The 27063-nt window shown below is 38.1% G+C and overlaps 1 protein-coding gene across 1 annotated transcript in view; it reads left to right on the top strand.

The window, feature by feature from the left end:
* LOC131427107 (gonadotropin-releasing hormone receptor) overlaps nucleotides 1-27063 on the top strand; it is a 190246-nt gene that overhangs the window by 98553 nt on the left and 64630 nt on the right. The window lies entirely within an intron of this gene.

The raw sequence follows: 27063 nt of genomic DNA, 5'->3' as shown, positions 1-27063 counted from the left end.
GCGCAAGTTCAGCAAGTTTTAGGCGACGAGGTAGAAGTGAATGCCAGTGCAAACGACTGGATGAAATCGCAAGCGCTGAAGAGCTAGCTACGGCCTTAAAGGAGCATAGTGGTAAGGATATCTCACGGGAATGCATTCAAGCTACCGTCCAGGGATGCCAACAAGGTCTTAAAAGTGAGAAGACTGAAGGTTGGGCTGAATAGTACTGGTTTGTCCAAAACTGCATACCAACAGCCAATGACGGTCATGTGTTTTCGATGCATTGAATCTGGACACAAGTCTTGAGGCTGTAAAGCAGAGATGCCAGATAAAAATCACTTATATCTTCATGCAGGGATGCAAAAGTCGGTGAATCCAAAAAAATGTCTGCGGGCATCCATTCCTTTATAAAGCATGACATTGAAAATTGGCTTGGCGAGCAAAAACAACGGCGCAGTTATTTCAAAAGTCTGTTAGACAAATTTTGACGAAAGTCAACAAAATATACAGTTTTAAAAAGTCTGCAGCACTTTAGAAGAAATCTGTAGATTTGCAGTCAAATCTGCAGACCTGGCATCTCAGCTGTAAAGGCCCAGACCGGGGCAATCTCTGTAAGTGTGCAACAAAACACCATGGTATATGATCTGCCCAGAACCACGGTCCCGTCTGTCCCTACGGTGGATGTAGTAAGATAGTCTGAATGTAGTTCAGCTAAATCTTAACCATTGTGCAGCTGTGCACTTGACCCTTGGACCCCTATCGCATCCCCGCCAACACCGGGAACTGAGCTTTAGACGGATTCAAGACAGCGGCCAGGTGACAGTTTTCGACCGCAAACTAGAGAAGCACACAGAGAACGTGAATGGGGAAAAGTTTGTAGCCGTACTGCCACGGGCGTTCGACGCGACTATTCCGAGAAAGGCTCAACCTAGACCGGTCTACTGGAGGAACGAGCAAATATCAGAACTTCACGTAACCTGCCTAAGGGCCAGGAGCAGGATCGATCACCTGAGACAAGTGTAGGCGAAGCGTTTAAAGCGGCGTAGCTTGCTCTGAAGATTATTCGTGTAAGCAAAAAAGCCTGCTCCGATACCATGTGTCAGGGTGCCAACTCCAACCCTTAGAGTGTTGCCTACAGGATCGTTATGGCCAAAACGAGAGGGACACTAGCACCCCCTGAAAGTAGTCTGGCGAAGCTGAAGAAAATCAGAAGAGTTTTCTTCCCTCATCACGACACGTCTCCATGGCCGCCAGCACCGCTATCAGTGAACGAGGTTGACAGAATAACAAACGAAGAGTTGTTGACAGCGGCGAGATCGCTCGACACTAAGAATACCACAGACGCTATCCCAAACGTGGCTCTAAAGGTAGCTTTCAACTTAAAACCGGATATGTTCAAGGGGGTGATGCAAAGATGTGTGGACGACTCCCAGATATTTGAAAAAGGCAAAGATTGATACAACTACCGAAACCGGAGAAGCCTCCGGAGGACTCTGAGGACATTGACCAATCATCGACAGCACAGAAAAACTGTCCAACGAACAATACGCATTTTGCAGGTAAATGGCTGATGCCTTCAAATCAGTTGCAACTACCTCCGCGGTCGCTATTCAACCAAGCGGAATAGGATTCGCTGCTGCACGATAGTAATCCAAGACGTGAAAAACGCATTCAACAGTGCTCGCTGGACGGACATTGCAGAGTCGCTAGCTCGACTGGGAATACCAGCATACATGCAGTACCCCCAGCTCTCTTCTGTTGAACATCATGTACGACGGAGTACGGAGGTTGACACTGCCACTCGGCGTTGAGAAAGTTGGGTTCGCGGACGACGTCACACTGACAGTGTACAGCGATACCATCGAGGAGGTCAAACTCAATACATCATACTCGATCTGTATAGTGGAGGATTGGTTGCGTAGTTGGAAACTGCAACTTGCGCATCACAAGACGGATGTTATGGCAGTCAACAATCGCAAATCAGAACAGGATGCATCGATAATGGCCGTATCGTAAGAGATCGTTGAAGCAGCTAGGAGTGATGTTGGACGACAAACTCAGTTACGGTAAGCACGTGGAGTAGCAAGCAAGCACGCTTCAACAGCGTGGAATGGACCTTAACATCGATAGCGGCGCTGTCGTGAATGAAGGACAACAGTTTGCAGATGCACTCGGGTATACGCAGGTTACTGGCTAGAATGGCAGTCTCGATTCTTAGGTACGGCAGCTCGGTACGGTGTAGTCCACGGCTCTTAACGTGGAACGAAACGTGCAGATGCTGGAAAGCACGTATCGACTGATGTTTCTTCGTGTGATCAGCGCGTACCGTAAGGCATTTGGAGTCGCAGTCTGTGTGGTGTCCAATGATTCTCTGATCATCAAGAATGACGCGGAGTGCTATTACATGCGGGGTTATAGGAACACCCGTTGTACCCTCGGGGCAGTCTCTCTGCGCGAGTGGCAACGTAAGTGGGACAGCTCAACCGAAGGCAGGTGGAAACATCGGCTCATTCCAAGAGTCTCTTGATGAATCAGGAGACCCAACGGCGAAGTGAACTTCGGCCTGACACAGTTCCTTACAGACCACGGTTATTCCAGGTGGTACCTGCACAGGTTTGGCCATCTTCTGCCTTCCCTAGCTGCCCAGAGGAGAACGAGACTGTTGAACACGTCTTGAGTTATGCGGCATGGACACTACACCAGAGAATATGGTCCAAAGAATGTGTAACAATGTAGATATCTGGAACACAACGAGACCGCAGTATCCCGGGCATCTTGCAGCGGAATTGAAGCGCAGAGTTAAATTAGGAGGAATCAGCGAATAAGCATCGGCTCGGCAGAAGGAGGGTCGAGTCGAGGATCTCTCCGTCGGTGGAGTCTAAATCCATCACCGGAGACTAGTAGATTGCGACGAAACTCCAGTTAGAATCATCGGAACACCAGTGAACCCGAAGCCGTCCTTCGTTGGGGAACTTTCCGTCCTGGCTCGTCGAGGCGTCAACGAACAGGAAGCCATACTCCAAATGAAATTTCCTGACCGATCTCGACATATCCTACTGGTCAATACCCTGGAGTGAAGCGAGTGGCTCAAAGTCGGAAGAGATGTTTGTCGCGTGACCGAGTTATTTGATTTTAGCAGCAAAATGACATGATTGTCAGAGTAATGGACTATTCACACATTTCCGATCATGTTCAGTGCCGGCACAGTTCCGTGCACGGACGGTAATATTACTTCACACCTTTCCGACATCGTTTCGTGTTGGTACTGAGTGGAAGCACATTACCGACCGTGCAAGGAACTGTACATAATTAGAAGGGTGCGAATAGTCCATTACTCTGACAATCATATCATTTTTCTGCTGAAATCAAATGACTCAATCACGCATCAAATTCCTTTATAAGCACAGCAAAAAATTATGAAATTTACAGGTGACGCAAATCTACATATGACACAATTCATAGAACGTAATCTGTGAAACGACTGAATTTTACAAGAATTATATAAATATACGCTCGTTTTTCAAACAAACGTGTAAATTTAGATGTTTTAGCACTTAAAAGTATGTCAGAATGAATTAAATATAAGTCATATTTACTATAAAATTGCGTTTTTTTTACGCTCATATATGTCAGTCTCGAAAAACGTAAATTTACACGATTTTTTCTAGGTGTGAACAGTTTCACTTTATATCAGAGTCCTCCAGTTTCAGACACAATCCCATCCGACCTTCAAGAAACCCAAACAAGCCGACCTTCAAGAAACCACACACAACCAATTCTCGAACTCGGTAAAGTAAAATGCCGAAACAGATCGGCAACACACAATTTTGCTAATTGCTCAGTAACCAATATTGTTATCCGTAATTCGTCTAGAAGATTTACTGATTTTTCGGAAAAGTGCATCTTTTTGTCGAGAGTTGGCAAAATCATGTATCTCATCGGTGACAAACAATTATCCCGAAAACAGAAAATGCGTTTGCCAAAATTTCGGAACATGTATTAGTTTTTGCCGAAACTTGGCAAGACAACTGTCATTTACGTTTTACATTTTCGCTTGGCACTACGCAGTTGTTTTCAAACGAAATATTTCGAAGGCATTTTTCGGTGGTCATTAGACAAAATGGAACTATTTCAGAAGAAAAGATTATACGATCTATGCAGTACTTATCAATATACTCGACATTCGGCGTTAAGTCCGAGTTGCACATTTTACAATTGTTCGTTCTCGAAACATAAGTTATGTAATGCATACTTTTTGTATGTTTAAACGAAAATAAAATGAAATCTTGATCCCCAATTCAATATTTTCAATTGAAAATATGAATTCTTTGTTTACTTTCAATTGTTGATGGCTCAGTAATTCATAAATTCCACTTCGTTGATTTTGCCGAACATCCAGTAAAGGTTATGCCGAACAGACAGTAAACTTCTCGCTGACATTTTCGATAGTATCTGACGTTTGTCAAAATCGAAATTGTCGAGATTCCGCAATTTTATCTTTTGCCGAGATGATTACCGAATACTCGATGGTGCAAATTTCGGCAATTATTTTGCCGAGATTGAGCAAAAAAAAAGTGTACATAAGTCTAGTTTGAAAAATATTGGTTAATATTGCTGATATTGCTCTAATTTCTATCAAATGTCACAGATTTAAGTAATTCTTGCGAAATACTGCTATTTAACGAAATACGACTTGAAGACTTGATGATACCTTCTGAAAAGTCAAACTTCTTGCTGCTGTTTTCAAACAAAGGCAATCAAATTGCTAGAAATATTGGGTGTGTTGTTTGTGGCTTTGTTTCGTTTATTAACATCAAGAGAAGCTGAAACAATTTATTCTAGTGAAAGTATTGTTAGCTACAGTTTTTCATCATCCTTCTGGTACATGAATACCGGGTTCGAAAAAAAAAACACTCCTCCTTCTAGGTGAGATAGCAACAGACCTAATTTATGGGTTATTCGAGTGAAGTGAAGTGGAAATAGGAAAAGGCAAAGTATGCTGGGTTAGAGTAGATCCTATTGAAACGCCTACGAAGTTACTTGTCGGGAAATGAAAGTTTACTGGGTGGAAAAAAAAGAAACAGTTTCCCAAATTCTGTTTTGGTGCTACAAAGGCTGACAGCACAAAGAAAGTTTTCTTCTTACTCTTCAACTAAATGAAACGTGTCTGATGTTCAAGGAAGATGATGATGCTATAAATTGGATACATATAGACAAGATTGCCTGATTGACGATAGGAAAGTCACACACAAAAAAATTGCATCAGTCATTGTTGAAAAGACTATTTATCTTTGGTTAAAAGGTTGTTATTTATTGATCTTCTTAAAAGCCAGTGCTTGAAGACGAAATTACAAATTTGCGTTGCAATCAGATCGGGAAAGAGAATGCCGAATTTTTACGTTATCGCCATGTGATTGAAATGAACCGTATCGATGCGAAGTTTACTTAAACTCTTTACAAAAGTTTTGAATTATGCGACCACCCCCTGATTATGCAACATGACAACAGTTCACCGTTCCGAAGTGATTTATTTGTTACAAATTTGGGAAAATGAAGGCATCAGAATCCGCAAACGGTCGGTGTCGCGAAACAAATCGAGGGTATCGAAAAAGTTTTGGCGGCTTCAAAAGTTAGAAAGAACTAATTGAAAGATTCCATTTGAAATTTATATGCACGTTCACAGGAAAGTCAGACTGTCCTGTCCGATTAGATTTTATACCGTTTGAAATATTGAAATATTGGCAGTTCAATGGACTCAAAACCTGCGATGAATTGTAAAGATATATGTGCCGAATAAGTCCTATTAAAACTTTTACCTCAGAACAAAAGAGCAAAGCTTTTAGACATTGTTATTATTGAAGACGATTATCATCAATAAAACAACAACGCGCACGGAGAACCCTTCGATCATAAAATTGCGATATCGCAGTTTTTGATTTTTGCGATAGTTGATTTAACTAATTTCTTTTTGATTCAACCAATATGGTTTTTGATTTGCATATATTCAAGTAGTTGAAAAATATGTTGTCTTGAATGCTGTCAAATGCCGGAGACAGTTGAAAGCCAAACAATAATCGCAATGCAAAATCAACAACTTTTTTAGTTGAAATCTGTTCGCGTCGCTTCAAAATGTCAATGAAAACAACATCGATGGTTAAAGCGTTTGGTGAAATTGTGTTAATTCGCTTTGAGAAATTTATGATAACAAGTGTTTATCTAACAGCGGTGTTGTGATAAAGTTAACCTTTAAGATGAGAAAGATTTGGTGACAAATTAGAAAATGTTAATGAATGATCATCTCGTAATCTTTCAGGTAAGCGCAAAAATTTTTTGCTTCAAATTCGATGATTGATTTACTTCCAGCAGACTGTTTTACTTCCAGCTTTTTGATACCGATGATGGTGTTCATGCATTAGCAATAAAACGCTTTTTGACATGAATTCAATTTATAAAAGTAACAGGAGCGAAGGGTTTCAAACACACAGAACGCGCTGCGATTGAATGGCGCGTTTGAATTGCCGTCGCAAAATTCCAATTCCCAGCGGTTGATGCACTTAAGCTCATATAAATTGACTAAAATTATCAGTGCAGAACTTTAGTTCAACCGTTTGAAGGCAACATCTTCCAATACTCATTTTAGGTAAATTTAATAATTTCGCACTCGCCCCTCCGGGCACTTTTGCTGACTAAAAACCTTTTTTCTACATCAATCATTTCCGATCGAATCAGAAGCAAGATCAGAGTGGCGAAATGGTAGCGCGTATGCACGGAATGCATAAGAACGCAGGTTCGAGTCCTGTCTCTGAGCGTATCTTTTTCCAAAAAAAATTCATCTTTTCTGTTAGTTTTTCTTTCACTTGGCTTCTCCAATATATATTTCTGCTCAGTTATTGCAAAAACTGAACTTAGTCATGGCGGCTTTACGTCAAACTAAAAAATTAATAAATCGTTAAAAACAATTGCGGTTTGATTTTCCGTAACAATCTGCTTCTGGTAGGTAAGGGCAGACAATCAATACAACCTTCTCTGTCGCTGACGATGTCCAGCCAGCGACTGGCACCATTAAAGAAGGTGACAAGCGATTATAAATACACTCTCCTACTCAATGTTTGATCGGAGAAATAGGTATAAAGCGAGAGGACTAGTGTTTGATGGACAGAGAAGATGTTTGGATATAAGGTATCGGTCGGGTGACGGCCAGGATGTAGACCATGTTCGATGTACGTTACTACTATGTCTGTGAGTTTTAGTGTGGCTAAAGCAAGATCAGAGTGGCGAAATGGTAGCGCGTATGCACGGAATGCATAAGAACGCAGGTTCGAGTCCTGTCTCTGAGCGTATCTTTTTCCAAAAAAAATTCATCTTTTCTGTTAGTTTTTCTTTCACTTGGCTTCTCCAATATATATTTCTGCTCAGTCATTGCAGTTAAATTAGTTGTTTCAACCATTGTTTCTGCTATTCGAAAAACAAAAATGACAGTTTAGTTGAAACAACAATCGATTAGTTGTACCAAATTTTAACCAATCGAATTCAGAAAATCAACTAATAATCTGGTTGAAATGGGATCGCGGGTGGTTCCGTGCGATACGAAGTAATGTCGATATCTACTCCCTAACCAAAATAATAAAATACGAAATGAATTCTCTCCGCAGTCTAAACTAGAGATGGGCAAAACAGTTCATTCTAAAGAATGAAGAGTTCTATTAAAAAAACTAGTTCTCGAGAGCCGTTCGTTCGTTCTTTTCATAGTTAGTTGGCTTGTGGAATGACAAACCGAGATCCCAATTAGGATGTTTTGTAGTTTTCTGATTAAACTGTCCACGACTTTGAACTGAAGAACTACCGTTCTCTAAAAACGAACTTTCGGTCATTCATTCTTTCAAAAGAACTAGTTCTTTTGAACCGTTCGCGAACGAATTGCCCATCTATAGTCTAAACTATATATATATATATATATATATATATATATATATATATATATATATATATATATATATATATATATATATATATATATATATATATATATATATATATATATATATATATATATATATATATATATATATATATATACATACGTCCTAGTTAAGTACGGTCGCAAGATATATCTGCACGGTTATAAACTTCATCCACGTTTCTTAAACTTAGTATTTAACCCAAAGAAAAACAACACCGACAATGATATGCAGATGGCGCCTCGATCGGATAGCGAGACGGATTTTACATCACTTTCGAGTTAAACCCATCTCGCTATCCGCGCATGGTTTATCACACTGAAAACGTGTACAAAGTTCCAACTAAATCGGAGCAATTTGATCTTGATGTTTTAATTTTTTCTGGCCAGAAGACAACAGGATCCTTGTGGCTTCGAATCATGGGTAGAAGTCGTTTTTGTAAACATTCGTTGATGTATATTTCGCTGTTCATTGAAGCAGTGGTGATGAAGGGTTTCGAAATCTTACCGCAGCTACAAATTGCTTGCCAGACCATAGCTTTCTTACCAAATTATTCGACTTCAATCGATGTCTCGGACTGGTTTGACACTTGCCCTTCTTGCACCGTATAATATTGTGGTCCCGGCAAGGATTTGTAATCGAGTTTCACGTAGGTTTCGTAGTCCATGATTATTTAATTCAAATTTCCAGCAAGAAACGTATTGTACAGCTTTCGAACCCTCGGCCTGATCGATGCTTCTTATTTAGGACTACGTTTTGGTTGTTTCTGCTTCTTAAGGTTCGAAGATTCATACGTTCTTTAGCACGAAGAACATTTCACTTCGAAGTGCCCACTTTTTTGGCTACATCCCGAACTGAAACCTGCTTCAGTATACGTTTATCCAACTGAGGATTAGCAGGACCTTTTTTTCGACCCGTTTTCGGTTTATCCTCAAAGGTGTTATCCTCACCGAACTTCCTGATTGCATTTCGCATGGCTTTTCCACTTACTTCTTCCATTTTTGCTATCTTTCTCAGTGACAATCCGCGTTCTGTACACCATTCGTACACAATTTTTCGATGTTGTTCTGCTGAAGGTCCACGCATTTCGAAAAAACTAATGAAAACGAATAAACAACTGCACAAGTGGTTAGTGAAGAGTGGAAACAACAGGACGCAGCCATAAAAATTGACAGATTCTGAACCATTGCGAAATGGCAGCGGTTTATGGTTGCGTCCATACTTTCTGGGACAGTCTTTGAACCAGACTAACGAGCGATAATGTTTAGGTAGACGTAAAATAGTCCGAAGTTTTGTCAAGGAAACTTTGGCAATGCTCGCAGTCCATCGCCTTTTCAATTTGTAAACAGTTATGTCAAGTTATTATAGATTTAAATGTGGCAACCCTGCACGCTATACAAAACAAAGCACGATGTGTGCTAGGCGGGTGCGTTTTCTTCTACTTCCGTACCAGCACGTACCGATGTGTACCGATTTTGTATCATTTCGTATGACAGTTTGAAGGTTTTGATACTCATTACCCTATTATTTCGGACCAGGAAGTCAGATCTGGATGAAATTTCACAGTATCTTTTAAGACTCGGAGAGCTTTAATTTGTATCATGATTTGTGAAAATCGGTTTAACCATTGCTGAGAGCTTTTCTTCACTATTACCGGTGCTTTCGGAAGCGGAAACCGGGAACTAGTAGTCCCAAAGTAAATTTATATATCCACCAACTAACAAGATCTGTCAACTAGATGAATTTAGCGGTAAATTTTATAAAAATGTGCACCTCGTTTCGTCATCGCTTCTGAAAAAATAATCATGAAATGGAATTTTTTTACTAATCGCACTGTAATACCAGAACCAGAAGTCGGATCTGGATCAATTTTTCGGGGACTTTTTAAAGAATTTCAAAACCTTTAATTAGCATCTTAGTTTGTAAAAATCGGTTAACAAATTTCAGAAAAAATTTATTGCGCATTTTCTCATAGATTTGCAAATATTGGCTTGTTGTAGTTCCGGAACCGGAAGTCGGATAAAGATAAAATTCAATAGCGATCTATGAAACCATAAGACCTTCCATTTGAATCTAAGTTTGTGAAATTCGATTCATCCATCTCTTAGAAAATTGAGTGACATTATTTGTCACACACACACACACACACACACACACACACACACACACACACACACACACACACACACGCACACGCACACACACACACACACACACACACACACACACACACACACACACACACACACACACACACACACACACACACACACACACACACACACACACACACACACACACACACACACACACACACACACACACACACACACACACACACACACACACACACACACACACACACACACACACACACACACACACACACACACACACACACACACACACACACACACACACACACACACACACACATACACACACACACACATTTGCTCAATTCGTCGAGTTGAGACGAATGGTATATGACAATCGGCCCTTCGGACCTCGGTTCAAAAATCGGTTTTCATAGTGATTCTATTGCCTTTCTATATGAGAAAGGCAAAAAATAAACTCGATTTCAAATCTGTCAAATTTCATAGATGGATACAAGAAATTATTCGTAAAAAAATGTCGGTCGGAAAGTTCATGATGTCGGTTTCCTAGGACTGTCATAGTACACTTTTGAAGGACTACCTCAAAACAGAGAAAGTGCAAGTATCAGCGTGCATTAATGGAGCGATTAAGACCGAAACCGTTGTGAAGTGGCCTTACATGAAGCACATGAGTATCACTACCATGGTTAAAATTAGTACTTTAGGGTTCCAATCACGCGTCCATCCACCTTGTACACCTGATTTGGTTCCCTCGAACATCACAAGTCTTGTGGATTATTATGCTCTATAAATGGACATTTTTTTTAGACACATGTGACAGAAATGGTAGGGTAACAGATGTATTTTGGCCCACTTTAGGATCGATTTTATTTCGGCCCACTATGTAAAAATATCCACCAAATGTTTTAATATCTTTGAAAAATCCTTCCGCAATAGGTAATTTAATGTGATTAGCTTCAAACTGATGCAACATGGGTTACCTAGGATCGATTGAATCCATAAAGTTTGTTTGGTGGGCCAAAATATATGAAGTGGACAAAATACCTCTGTTACCCTATGACTTTGACAAATTAAATCTTCTCTCGGGCACAGGTATAAATTTTATATAAATACTTTTAAATGATAGTTTAAGTGGAAAAGTTTAAAGTGTCTGTTAAAAACGCCGATAAAAGACTCACAAAGAGTTAGATACATAAGCAAACTTCAGTAATATTATTTTTTATCTGAGATCCCCTCCAGAAACGAAGTACTGGGTACGGACTAAAATGGAAGTGATGGTAGTGCTTTAAAATTAACAACGTAAATTCGCCTAAGTAGCTGCATATCGTTTCAACATCAAACTCACTGACGGTATAGACATGCAACAACAGATTGTAATTCCCGAGATGGAATAAATCAGCTAATTATTCATAGGACATTAGGCAGTTTTTACTTCGCCGGCAAAAATTGTTCGCTGGAAGAGAAAAAGAAGTAGAATACTTTCAAAAAAGTATAAATACTATCACTTATTAATAATGTCAGCAGAAATTTTTTAGCGTTAAATTTTTTTTGGCAATTAACATTTAATTGAAACTAACAGGTCTTCAAAAAATAACCCTGCAGTCTGCTATTCTCAGTCAAATTTCGTCCCTGTTCATGTGGCTACTGACCTGATGGTATTCCTGTTACGACTGCTACTATAGCTACCCAGCGGTATCAGTACGACAATCCTTATGTAACATCACTGGGCACATAGTGAATGACGAGTTCCACCAACCAAAAGCTAAACACGGTACCCCTTAAATAGACCGTTATGGTTTAGTGAGTCGAGACGGAATCGCTTCGTCCTTCAGTTTGACTGACTTTGCCAAACAAGCGCAACTAACAAGCCAAATTGAACGATGAAAGTGAACCGATGTGGAAGAACTATTTTAACGATGTCGGAGTTGACAAAGTATCGCGCTTAAATGGGAACATCTTCGCTGTAATATTATTACACGTTGAAACGGCTGAACTGTTGAATTCTGTTGCTTTAGCAAAATCCAGAAACCAGCCATTTTGAAAATTGACTGTGTTTCATTAGAAATAATAGAAGTCGCCCAATTGACTGCTGCTCTTAGGCGGTACCGGCGGTAACGAGGAATATTATTCGGATGATTAGAATTAAGAGTGTTCTTTCCCTCTAACGAGAGAGCAGAAAGTATATAAATTAAGCGGTTTTAATTCACCATCTAGTACCGACAAATTATTTGGAATGGTTTTATTTCCCGTACCGAAAATGCTCTTGTAAAACATGGCATTAGAACAACTGGCTTATCGTTACCGAGCAATCATGCTGCAAACAGAATATTTATTCACAATCAAAATATTAATCCCCAATACATGTACTTACGTTTGAGAGAGGCTATTTAATCTGCTGGCGAGAGCTAAAAAAAGCCTTTCCAAATATTTTGCGCTTGAAAAGGCTACCATCACAGATAACGCATAAGCAGATTCCCGTATGTACAATTTTGAATGAGGAACCTATCGATTACCTGCAGATGTCGTTGCGATCGCCACTATTTTGGGTGCTGTATTCCCATCACTACAAGTAATTTTTGTTTATTACGATTGAACGCAGGTACGATTCATACGGCATGAGCATAAAATGTGTGTTTTATCTGTTATCTGTGCCAGCACTCAGTAATTTTGATGGCAATATTGCTACTTTCCGATTTATTATCGTCGGGGTCGTGAAGTGTACTGAAATATCCTTTTTTTTTGCTCCTTCTAACAGTAAAATAAAACACTCCTTATTAGGCTTCAGTAGTGGTTTGAAAACGTTCAAGTTGTATATAATTCGTAGTCAACTTGTTTCATAAAGAGCTATCCTTAACCGGCTCAATGAAATAATAGAAATGGGAATCAAACGAAATGCTCAGTAGAACACCCAATTTCAAACAGCTCAATGTGACATCAATGAATTCCTGAACGTACGAAGAAGTCCCAATGCTGAAAGATAATGGCATCACTGCCCGGGGAAACGTGTCACACATAATGTGGTAATTCAATTGTTGAACAGATGTGCTGGTATTTACAACGACCGGTGTCAGATTATCCAATTTCTTCTCCTTCTTTAGCTTTATACCCAGACTTCTATCGTAAATTTGTTCAATTGCTGCACGAGAGTGAAGTCTATCTCCATCATCGAATCAGAGTTCCTAAAAACGCATCACAACATTGAACATGAAGTCTAAAGTAGGATCGTGTTATTCATCACCATAAGGCTCACAACATAAATGAAATGATTCTATTCCAGTGGGAACTCATGTCAAATTACACGATAAAGCAGCGTGCTGTGAGAGATGATTCCCAATTCCGGAGATAAAAAGTACCGCATAAAGCAGCGCATCTTACGGACTTCATGAAGCTTTTTTTTATTCAATAATATAATGTTTAAGGCACACTGCTTAAGCTCTAAGATGCCAAGGGCTTTTACTAATTTCAATTAACGACTAACTTAAAACTAGGGTTGTATCATTGGGTAATGTCACATTTGGGTCGCAGTGGTCGACTTTGGCAGATCCAGCCTTCAGCTGGCGATCGGCAGTGGCCGGTGAATTGAATATTGCATGAGAGTGTTCCATATGGCGTTGGTGACAATCCATGTTGGCCGCATTCTTCGGTCCGTGTGGGTCCGCGGGAAACACCCCCAGGTTACGAATACCCGGCGGGTGGCCCGCATGCTGTTGATAAACTAGAGTGGCCTTCCGTGGGCGATGATGGTGTTGTTACGGAAGCGAAATATAGCGAAGTAAATATTGCGGAAAACGGAATAAAAAGGGGATATGGGAATGAAATGACTAAGAACGACTGAGATCTAATTAGTTGACATCGAGATGGTGGAGAGACGGAGAGGGGGGAAGCGAAAAGGTTAGTGACAGCAAAAAGATCTTGTTAGTTCCGATGAAGATGGTGGACAGATGAGGAATCGGGATAATCGCCGGAAGTTAGTGTCGAACCTGCAGATGAAAATTATTCTTAGCCACAGTTGAAACAACGTCGTTAAATATGTTAGGAGGAACTTTCTAAGCAAGATGTAACAGATTACACTTGTATATTAATGTGTTTAAGGTAATGATATATGAGAAGCATATATGAACTATCCCGACTTGCCAACACATCCCGAACCGGAACCTAAGGCGGTCTACCTCGGGCCCTGAGAGATTCCTTCTAATGCGCCCACCTTAGCCAATGAGACTGCATTTTCACTTCCCGTAATGGAACAATGCGAAGGGACCCAGACTAACGATATTGAATAAGACCGTTCAGATAAAGTTCTCAAGTGTTTCCGTATTTTCCCCAGGAAATATGGGAGATACTTTCCTGGCTTCATTGCCCGGAGAGCTTCTATTGAGCTTAGACTGTCCGTGACAATGAAGTAATGGTCTTTGGGCAAGGTTTCAATGATCTCGAGGGTGTACTGAATAGCAGCTAATTCTGCGACGTAAACTGAAGCCGGATCACTGAGTTTGTAAGAAGCGGTGATGTTTTGATTGAAGATGCCGAAGCCTGTGGACCTGTTGATGTTTGATCCGTCAGTATAAAACATTTTTTCACAGTTGACTGTTCTAAATTTGTTATTAAAGATAGTAGGGGCCACTTGAGGGAGTACGTGATCCGGAATTCCATGAATCTCTTCTTTCATGGATGTATCGAAAAACACAGCAGAGTCAAAAGTATCCAAGAAATGAGCACGGTTGGAAGCAAACGAGGAAGGATTAATATTCTGAGCCATGTAATCAAAATACAAGGACATAAAATGGGTCTGAGAATTGAGCTCAACTAACCTTTCGAAATTTTCAATCACCAGAGGATTCAAAATGTCGTATCGAATGAGCAAACGATATGAGAGATCCCAGAAACAGTTCTTCAGTGGAAGAACGCCCGCCAGCACTTCGAGGCTCATCGTATGAGTGGATTACATGCAACCCAAGGCAATACGCAAACAACGATACTGAATTCTTTCCAGTTTAATGAAATGGGTGTTCGCGGCGGATCGGAAGCAGAAGCATCCATATTCCATAACGGACAATCATCATGAAGCTTTGTTCTATACTGATTTTGCATGCAACATTTGTTCTACATTCCCTTCTTTTGCAAATAAATAATGTTTTTTCTGACTATCTCAAATGGCATTCTCGAAAATTGAGCTCCGAACAAAAAGCTGTTTTCGTTGAAAATGACACACCCATGTTTATTTCCATTGTTGCCTAAAATTTTGCAACTTTTTTTTCCATTGTTGTCTAAAATTTTGCAACTTTTTGTAGAACTTTCTAGTGATATAGTCACAAAATTTCAGGCAGTTGTGTACATTTTTTTCTAATTGGAATCGAAAAGCAGTCAAAATGACTTCCTTGGGCAATCTAGTGTACAGCAAAGTTAAATTTCACCGCTAAGAGAGCATAATTAAGACAAATGAAACCTGATCAGTCCTAATTATAAACTACCAGAGAAGATTATGAGTACATAAACCATATATATTCATAAAGAAATTCTTCTCTTTTCGCGGGGCATCCCGTTCAACAAGGGAGAACAAAATTGTATCTGGGGTTGTTTTGTTTTCTCTATCTAAACTAGTCAAAATCTTGGCCTCGGTAATAGTAAAAATAACAAAAATTATAACTCAATTTAACCTAGGTGATAACAAAATTGTTACAAACCTTTATATGTAAACATCAATATTATATCTAAATTTGTTACAAATTTAGTACGAATTATCAACTGGGGGGGAAAGGCTTTACCGTGCAATTCTAAAAAAAGATTTCGCGAAGTGAGATGAAATTGCATACCTTTAGGCAATTTGATTTGCCATAAAAAAGTCATGCACTGTTAAGCGACTGGTTCCGAACCGGGAAGTTTTGAGTCGCCAAAATACGCTAGGATTGCATCGGGGCATGAGAACCAACTGATAATGGAAGGATACGAGGTCTGTTCAAAAAGTACCCGGAATTCTCATTTTTCTAAAAAAATATTTATTTATTCGTCTACATCTATATGGTCCCCTTCAAAGTAATCCCCTCTAGATATAAAACACTTATGCCAGCGTTTTTTCCAGTCTTCGAAACACCCCTGATAGTCACTTTTTTTTTTTTAAATAACTATTTATTGGAATATGAGTTAAAATTAAATTATTAAGATTTAAATTGGGTGTTCAGCCACAAGTGGTGACTTTTCAGCCCTATTATATATATGATTTGGTTATTACCATGAGGACATTATTTGCTTCCGCAATTCTGAGATTTTTGTGTAGGGAAAATTCTAAACCTACTTGTATTGTGTAATGGGGAAAAGGAACTTGTATACTAACTTACTAACTAATACAGAGAGCGAATCGATTCAATTGAAGATTGCATCGATTTTTGTCGGAATTTGCTTATAATATTATGTGACATTACATCTAATGGTTCTATATTTGTGAGTCTGTGTAACTCATTTGTACTAAACCAGGAAGGACGCTTCAAAATCATTTTCAGAATTTTATTCTGAATCCTTTTAAGCGTTTTCTTCCTGGTGGAACAACAGCTTGACCAAATTGGTACCGCATAAAGCATGGCTGGTCTGAAAATTTGTTTATAAATTAACAATTTGTTTTTTAGACAGAGCTTAGAATTTCTGTTCATAAGAGGATATAAACATTTAATATATTTATTACACTTTGCCTGGATTCCTTCAATGTGATCCTTGAATGTGAGTTTTTTGTCATACGTTAAACCTAAGTATTTAGCTTGATCAGACCATGTCAATTCCAAGCCAAGCCATGTGATTATTGTTTGGTTTAAGAAAAGAAGCTCTTGGCTTATGAGGAAAGATAATTAATTGCGTTTTTGCTGCATTTGGTTTAATTTTCCATTTTGACAGATAATCACTGAAAATATTTAAACTTCTTTGTAGGCGACTGCAGATCACTCTTAGATTTCTACTCGTGGCTAACAGACTTGTGTCGTCACAGAATAGCGATTTCTGACAACCAACGGGTAGATTTGGAAGATCAGAAGTGAAAATATTATACAAGATTGGAGCTACGCTTGAACCCTGCGGAACACCGGCTCGTACGGGTAGCAATTCAGATTTACAATTCTGATAGCTAACCTGAAGAGTACGATCAGTTAAATAATTTTGAATCATTTTGATCAAATAAATAGGAAACTGGAAATCAGACATTTTTGCTATTAAACCTTTGTGCCAAACACTGTCGAATCCTTTTTCTATGTCTAGAAGAGCAACTCCAGTGGATAACCCAGAAGATTTATTTGATTTTATCATGTTCGTTACTCTGACAAGTTGATGAGTAGTTGAATGTTCATGACGAAATCCAAACTGCTCTGGTAAAAAAATTGAATTCTCATTTATATGAGTCATCATTCTCAACAAGATAATTTTTTCAAAAAGTTTACTGATAGAAGAAAGTAAGCTAATTGGTCGATAACTTGATGTTTCTGCTGGGTTTTTATCAGGTTTGAGGATAGGAACTACTTTAGCGTTTTTCCATCTTTTTGGGAAGTAAGCTAATGAAAAACACTTGTTGAAAATTTTAACCAGGAGTCTCAAGGCAACATCGGGAAGATTTTTAATAAGAATATTAAAAATTCCATCATTACCAAGGGTCCTCATGTTTTTAAGTTTTCTAATAATTGATTTAATTTCATCCAAATTCGTCTCAATAATGTCATCGTGTGATAACACTTGGGTTGAAATATGATCATATTTCAGTGAGACTTCATTTTCAATAGAACTCACAACGTTCAAATTAAAATTGTGGACACTCTCGAACTGCTGAGCAAGTTTTTGAGCTATTTCGCCATTTGTAAGAAGTATTTGATTTCCTTCCTTGAGAGCAGGAATTGGTTTCTGAGGTTTCTTAAGAACCTTAGAAAGTTTCCAGAAAGGTTTAGAATATGGTTTAATTTGTTCAACTTCTTTAGCGAAATTTTCATTTCGCAAAAGAGTAAATCTATGTTTAATTTCTTTTTGTAAATCCTTAACTATATTTTTCATAGCAGGATCACGAGAACGTTGATATTGTCGTCGACGAACATTCTTCAACCGAATGAGCAGTTGAAGATTGTCATCGATGATAGGAGAATTTAATTTAGTTTGAGCTTTGGGAACTGAAAGATTTCTAGCTTCGATAATATAATGATTCAAATTATCAATTGCTGTGTCGATGTCCGCAGAATTTTCTAAAATAGTTTCATGATCCACATGATTTTCAATGTGAGATCTGTAATCCAACCAATTAGCTCTATGACAGTTGAAAATAGAACTAATTGGATTAATTATAGCTTCGTTGGAAAGTCTGAATGTTACTGGAAGATGATCTGAGTCAAAGTCAGCATGTGTAATCGGTTCACTACAAATGTGACTTTGATCTGTTAGAACCAGATCAATTGTAGACGGGTTTTTCACTGAAGAGAAACAAGTCGGATTACTGGGATGAAGAACTGTGAAGTAACCAGCTGAGAGTTGATTATGAAGTATTTTACCATTACTGTTATTTTGCCTACAATTCCACTGGACATGCTTAGCATTTAAGTCCCCTATTATGAAAAATTTCGATCGATATCTTGTAAGTTTTTGCAAATCGCCTTTAAAGAAATTTAATTGTTCGCCGGTGCATTGGAATGGCAAATATGCTCCAGCGATGAAATAAATTCCATGAATGGTTTCAACTTCGATTCCCAAGCTTTCAATAACTTTAGTATTGAAAGAAGGTAAAATTCGATGTTTAATTTGCCGTTGGACAAAAATGGCAACTCCACCACCCATTCCAGTAAACCTGTCAAATCGATGAACCACATAATGTGGATTACTTTTCAATTTGACATTTGGTTTAAGAAAAGTTTCTGTCACAATGACAATATGGATTTTGTGAACTTCGAGAAAATTATAAAATTCATCTTCACTCGATTTCAAAGATCGAGCATTCCAATTTAAAATATTCAAATATTTATGTAACATCACTGTTAAATTTTAAATTCATTATAATATTATTTGCAAATTGCCATCCGATTTGAAATGCTTCAAAAAGAGATGAAGTCGAATTCATTTGGATGATCATTTGAAAAAGTTGATCTTGTAGGTAGATCATTTTATTTTCAGTTATATCGCCTAAATCGACTTCATTTAAAGAAGCGAATGGCATTGAAGGAATATTGGTAGGTAGACTGCCATTAGAAGAAGATGATTTGGCCGGTCTACCTATTAATAAATTCTTTTCGTTAGAAGAAGAACTGCAAGGTCCTGTGTTTTGATTATTTACATTAGAAGAAATAGGTGATAGATTTCTACCTAATATACCAGCATAACTGACATTAGAAGAAGATGATGACGAGGTCGATCTACCTGTCAATAAATTGTTTTCGTTAGAAGACGAATTGGCAGGCGTACCTGTTTTTTGTTTCGAAGAAATCAGTGCCTTAGAAGAATTAGGCGTGGCATTTGTAACGGTTTTTTGATTTTCAGGTATGTTCTGTAAATTTAAGGTCGTTGATTTGACTCGTTGTCTAAGTGAACGAGCGTTTAAATTTTTTTCCCTGACAGGACATTTCAAATAATTGGATTTATGATCTCCATTGCAATTTGAACATGAAAATTTATCAGTGGTTTCATTCATTGGACAAACGTCTTTCGAATGTGATTTACCACAATTCAAACACCGTATATCCATATGACAATTTTTGGTTCCATGACCGAAGGCTTGGCAACGACGACATTGCGTTAAGTTTGCAATACGATTATGCTGTTTATAATGTTCCCAATGAATTTTAATGTGGGAAGTGTATTAGGTAAAGTTCATGGGAAATTCCAGAGCGTGGTTTAGAAGTACCATTTGCTTTTTTTTTCATAAGTATTACTTGGGAAGGGGCAAAACCAAGCAATTCTTTTAGTTCATTTTTAATTTCATCTATACTTTGATCATTTGATAATCCTTTCAAGACAGCCTTGAAGGGTCTGTCTGATTTTATATCATATGAATAAAATTTATGAAGTTTCTCGGACAAATATCGAATAAGACGTTCGTAATCTTCCAATCCATCCACCAAGACTCGACATTCTCCTCTTCGTCCGATTTGAAATGAGACTTTTACTTCCGGGAGAAAAGTAGAAAGCTCAGTACGGAATGCTTTGAAGTCGGAAATCATCACCGTCCCTGGTGGCATAGATTGATGTTTCTTCCCAGAACGACAAGCGTCCATTTTGGGAATTTTTGAAGAATTTTCTTCTATGTCGCTACAATCGGATTCAGGAAAAATCTCGTAAATATTGTTAGACGGCATAGGATCGGCGGAAGGGAAATCCGTCCGTTGTCTTTTATTTTTACATTCAGATTCTATAATATCGTGAATGTTATTAGAAAAATGTTGAATAACGGATTGTGATTTATTCCGTATTGAGTTATTTTTAGCCTTAGGCTTGTTGCCTTTCCGGTTGGACGCAGGCATTTTTGAAATGAATGAAATTTTAAATTAAATTAATTAGGCTAAATTAGTCTTCGATTAGACTCCTAGCTAGCCTTAAAAAAGGCTGATTAATTTCTTAGTCACTCTAATATCACTCTTTGTATCACTTAGTCACTTAGTTAGTGACTCAGGTAGTCTTGAAAAAGACTGAAGCCTTGAATCAATGAAACTCTAGGTAGCCAGAAAAAAAATTCCAGGAGCCAAGAGCTATACGCGTGCGGCGCGAACGACTGTTCAACACCGACTGATAGTCACTTTTTGTAATGCTCTGTAGCACTCTCAGCGATTCTGCCTTTATCTCTTCAATCGATGAAAAACGCTTTTGTTTCGACATCATAACCGTACACCCATGTTTCATCACCAGGTATGACCCTTTCAAGTAAATTTGGATCGTCGTTGACGTCGTTTAACAGCTCCTGAGCGATGGTAATGCGTTTGTTTTTTTGATCAAAATTCAGCAGTTTTGGAACGAATTTTGCTGCCACTCGTTTCATGCCCAAAACATTTGAAAAAATATGATGGCATGAGCCAACTGATATGCCAACTTCATCAGCAACTTCTCTAATAGTGATTCGGGGATAATCCATAATCATTTTTTCCACTTTTCCCACATTTTCATCGATTATTGACGTGCTGGGTCGACCGGAGCGTTCGTCGTCTTCAACGTCTTCGCGGCCATCTTGGAAACGCTTATACCACTCGTAAACACTTGTTTTTTTCATAGCAGACTCACCGTAGGCTCTCTGTAACATTTCGCACACTTGGTTACACTTTATTTCATTTTTCACGAAAAATTTAATACAAATTCTTTGACTCTTCAATTCTTCCATTGTTTAAACTAACAAAAATCGCCGAGCTCAAAAAAACACGTCTACACCAGCCGCTACAAGACAGAATGTAAACAATGAATACAGCTGAAAATTTCACCATACATTAGGGACATATGTACACAATAAAAAAAAATTTGACCACCGGACTCTCCAGACGCGCGCAATTAAAAAATTCCGGGAACTTTTTGAACAGACCTCGTATATTAACTATTGTAAGTCCATATTACTACCAAAATAATCTGTCGCTCTTCTCGCTCCCTCTTTCGTCGTTTCCTTCCAACCGGCATAGGAATGACAAAGGGGCTATTTTAGAACTATGAGCAAGTTTTTTTTTTGGTACTGAAGAAAAGTTGTGAATGAACGGAAATGACTAAATTCAGTGAAACAAAACTACCTTATAGAATCTGAGGAAATTAACTAATGAATGATAGTTGTAGTTTTTTCTTCTTTGTACCAAGAGGGCCGACTTTCCAATAACATTCGAATCAGTTCGCTTGTTCACTTAAAGTAGTGAATTTTCTGTCGGTGTGTGTGTCTTATGTGTATGTGTGTATTGGCGGGCATATTTGATTAAAATGTGGACTTTCGTAAATTTATATTAGAATAAAAATTCGTTTGAAAGACAGTGAAAAATCAGAAGAAATGTATATAACATCGTATCGAATAGCAAGTTATGATTGATCATCAACCAATTACCTAGTCACATTATTTTGCGATATCCGCAGCCAGAAGCCCAGCAAGTAATGTTCAAAAACCATCAAAATTGAACTTTCATTCCGTTTTGATTATTTGATATCTACCTAGATTGACTCACAGAAAAATGATTCAAATGGAAAATCTCATAATGCGGGTTGGTTGCTTTAAACTCTAATTGCAAATTACGAATCCCAGCTCGTGGTTCCAAATTGGAAGTGATCAAAGTACTACGAAATGAGGCTATCATAAATTTATCAGATATGGATAGATTGAACTTTTCAAATCGAAGGTATTATGGTGCGATAAATCGTTTTTGTCTGATTTATGATTCAGGCCCGTACCCAGGATTTCTTTTCGGGAGGGGCCCAAAGATTAAAAATAATTTTACCGAAGATTGCTTATGTACCTAATTCTCGGTGTGCCTTTTACGGGTGTTAAACTTTAAACTTTTCCATTTGAACTGATATTGCATTACATTTCATTACGTTTACTGTCTTGTAATTTGTGTAACACATGTCTGAGACCTTCTAAATAATTATATATCTGTTTTTGATTTAGGGAGGGACCAGGGGCTGAGTTTAGATTTTGGTTTTCGTTTATTGCAGTATCACTTTTGAAGACGTTTTGAAATTCTTGACACTTATCACTCTGTGTTTTCGGAAACAAAAATCGGTCACCGATATTCCACTTTTTCCAATATTTTTCAGTCGAGTTTTGAAGCTTTTGCCTTACCTTTCTTTGTTCGTAAGAGAAAAAGTGAAAAATCATCTTGAAGAATATCTATTTTCAATTTAAAATTAATCTATGTATATATATAAAAATGGATGTAAGTTTGTATGTTTGTAACGCGATAACTTTAGAACTACTGAACGGATTGCCACCAAACTTGGCACAGGTACTTCTTGTATTTCAGAGATGGTTTAGGCAGTATATTCACATGGGAGGGAGCGTAGCAAGTGCCATAAACAAGGGGGGGTCATGGAAAACTTCATATAACTTGACAAGAATCGATACGTTTTGAAGACCGTAGAACCATTTCGCATACCTTAGATATGACTATATGGGGTTGGATGTAGCAAGTGCCTTTAAATAGGGGGGTGTAATGTTTAAAGCGGCATAATTCCGAAACTACTGAACGGATTGCCACCAAACTTGGCACAGAAACTTCTTGCTCTTCTGAGATGGCCATAAGGATATTTTAATGAGGGAGGGAGCGTAGTAAGTGTTCTTAACAGGGGGAGGTCATGAAAAAAATCTGTCTATTTTGACGAGAATCGATATGTTTTCAAGACCATAGAAACATTCTGCATATATTAGATATGATTATATGAGGTGTGGATGTAGCAAGTGCCTTTAAAAAGGGGGGGGGGTGTAATGTTTGTAATGGCATAACTGCGGAATCACTGAACGGATTGCTATCAAACTTGGTACATGTACTTCTTGCTCTTCAGAGATGATCATAAGCGTAGTTTTATGAAGGGAGAGAGCGTAACACGTGTCATAATCAAAGAGGGGTCATGAAAAAACTCATGTAACTAGATGAAAACCGATATTTGTTGAAGATCTTTGAAACATTTTGCATACCGTAGATATAATTTAATGGGGGATGGATGCAGCAGATGCCTTTAAAAAAGGGGGGTGTAATGTTTATAATGGCATAACTTCAAAACTACTTAACGGATTGCTATCAAACCTGGTACATGTAGTTCTTGCTCTTCAGAGATGGTTATAAGAATATTTCCATGGGGGGAGGGAGCGTGGGAAGTGTCCTTAACAAAGGTGGTCATTAAAAATATTATCTAATTTGACGAGAATTGGTACTTTTTGAAGACACTTTTTGCACAACTTAGATAAGATTATAAGGATATTCTGTGGGGAGAGGGTGTAGTAAGTGCCTCTGAAAAAGGAGTGTAATGTTTGTAACGGCATAACTCCGGAACTATTGCACGAATTGCTATAAAATTTGGAACAGTTATTTCTTGCTCTTCAGAAATAGTCATAAAGGTGTTTTTATAGGGAAGGAAGCGTAGCAAGTATCATTAACAGGAGAGGCCATGAAAAAAAAATCATAAAATTTGACAAGAATCGATTATTTTTGAAGATCATGCAAACATTTTCCATACCTTAGATATGATATATATGGGGAGTGGATGTAGCAAGTGCATTAAAAAAGGGGGATGTAATGGCATAGCTCCAACACTACTGAACGGATTGCTATCACACTTGGCATAGCTGCTTTTTGCTCTTCAGAGATGAAGAAGGGGTAATGAAAAAAAAATATTTAATTTGACGAGAATCGATACTTTTTGAAGACCATAGATACTTTTTGTGCAACTCAGGGTATTCGTGTTGGGTGGATGTAGTACATCCCTCTAAAAAGGAGATGTAAAGTTTGTAACGGCGCAACTCCGGAACTACTGAACGGATTGCTATCAATTTCGGCACAAAGAAGCACTTCAGAAATGATCATTAGGACATTTTCAGGGGGGAAAGTATGTGAGAAGTGTCCTTAACATGGTGGGAGAGGGTCAATGACGAAATCTGAAGAGAATCGACATTTAGATTAGAAGGAGGGGTTTTTGAAAATAAATTTTAATCTCCCATTTTTTATAAAACAAGAGAGTGGCGAGAATTTCATGGTCGTATTTTTCTTTAAATAATTAAAAAAGATCTGGTTCCATTTTGCCGCGGAATTCAAAGAACTAAGGGAAAATAATCTTTGTCTCAGATACTTTCTTTACTTACTACAGATACTTTCTACACTACTCAGGGTAATCATGGAGGAGATCTGTGGTAAGTTCACTGACAAAAAGGAAGTTAAATCAAAATAGATTATAACGTTATTCTGAGGGTGAGGGAGTGTAGCGAGTGCCCCGAACATGGAAAGTGTAAGGGGGGGGAAGGGGGGGGGTTGATATCGGGTTTTACGAAAAATTGGTATTTCTTCACAAGTGCAGCATATTCTAGCAACTAAGTGAAGTTCACAAACATATTCATAATAGGGAGGGGGAAAAAGTATTCCCAACGTTGATCTGAATTGACGAAATCATACAATCAAAGTGCATATTTTATGTGAATTGAGAAAACTGTCGACCCAGGAAATAAGGTTACGACAACTTTCGTATTAACTGAATCGTTATTTCATAGGTTTTCCTCCCCGGTGAACGACCAAAATGGTTGAAGCCGGGGTAAAATAAATTATATGAAAAGTTATTCTATAGTACGAATGTAGCTATGATGTTAAACAACCTTTCGTTATCAAATAATCATTATCAGATGGAAAACTTAGAGCAAATACGTGGGAATAATGATGATGTCATAAAAATTTTTATAAAGAGGAGGGAGTAACAAGCGTTTATAGCCATGGAAGCCAAAGCTATTGTAGATCCGATGTGACGAGGAAGTACGGAAGTACGTTACAAGCACATATACATATGAAACTCGTAGGTTACTAAGAAGGTATTAATAGAGAGAAAGGTGTTTCAAATGTTTCTAACGAAAGGGTTCAAATATAAAACTGATTCAATTTGTGGGGGAATACCATGGAAATTATGATTATTGTGAGATCTGAGATGGGACACTGATCATTCGCAATCTGAACATGAACGGAGTATTGTTCAATCGAGTTGCCGTCTAAGTTATGTTTTACTACAAGAGTATTTCACTAAGCAGGACAACTTCGAGAATTTTTTTCGGCCTTCCCTTCACGTAACATTTCCGAGCAACGCCGGGTAATTCAGCTAGTATTTGAATAAAACCTTTACACAATTTAAGTAGGAATTACTTAGGATCGTTCTCACATTTAAAATTTAGGCCGTTATTTTGAAATCAAATATCAAATTATTGTTTTCAAAAGCATCTTCAGGAATGTGAAATTGGAAAATATGTTGGTTACTGCTATTTATTGAAGTATAGCATTTTTCGGGTTGAAAGTCAAAGAGAACCGTTACAAGCGTTATATTTTGTGAGCGCTGCTTTTTTTTTTTGTAAATCATAGACGTTACATGCGTTACTTTTATAAGGCTAAGATGTTATGGAGTGGTACATCCGTGGCATGCATCACTTTTTTATGTTCTGGGTGTTACGATCCGTTACATGCGTTACATTTAGTTATAGAGCCACGAACGCAATACTTTTTCGTAAGTAATAGGCGTTACGAAGTGTTACACGTCTTACGTTTTTGTAAGTTATAGGTGATACGAAGCGTTATATGCCTTGTAAGTTATAGGCGTTACATTTTTAAGGTAAAGGTGTTATGAGGCATTACATGCGTTATAAACCGTTTCATGCGTTCCTTTTTCGTATGCTTTAGATGCTATGAAAAGTTACATGAAGAGTTTTTGTGAAGAGAGAGACTCACACTGTGTGAGTTTTGCTTCAAAAAAGAGTATTTGCTCCATCTTGTTGGTGATCGTTTGCACTGGAGAAAAAGAAAACGAAAAGTGGACAACGATGCGGAACATTATACAAAATCAGCCGTTTCAATGGCTCTAAATGTTATCTGAAAAACTATCAAGATTACTTTCTTTACAAATCAAAGGTAAAATCATCAGTTTAGTGCAAATCCAGAATAATTTGATTAGCTTCGTGCACTTTTCGGTGTGCGAAATACGTTCGAGAAAAATGTTCCGTACAGTGTTTAATACCGTAGAGAACTTGGTCCTACTGAATGCCAAAAACGAATCTCGTACAACGTTTTGAAAGTTGAAATCGACATCAAAATTCTATTTATTGCTATTTTTGTGATCATCGAGATTACCTATTTATGAAAAAGATACAAACGAAATCACGTAAAAAGAAAGCTCATAACCAAAATTAGCTCAGTTTGAAATCTATCGGCAATGTGAGCAGATGTGTTGCGGTTTGTTCGCAAAGCCAGTTTAACTTCAAACAAAAGCGATTGCTGATAGTCGTTTGCATTAGAGAAAAAGAAAAGGAATAGTTTACAACGATGGGGAACATTACACAAAATCAGTAGTTCTTATAGCTCTAAATAATATCT

The sequence above is a fragment of the Malaya genurostris genome, chromosome 2, assembly GCF_030247185.1.
Source record: "Malaya genurostris strain Urasoe2022 chromosome 2, Malgen_1.1, whole genome shotgun sequence".
In the NCBI taxonomy this organism is placed as follows: Eukaryota; Metazoa; Arthropoda; class Insecta; order Diptera; family Culicidae; genus Malaya; species Malaya genurostris.
This window is presented reverse-complemented; position numbering and strand designations above follow the sequence as displayed.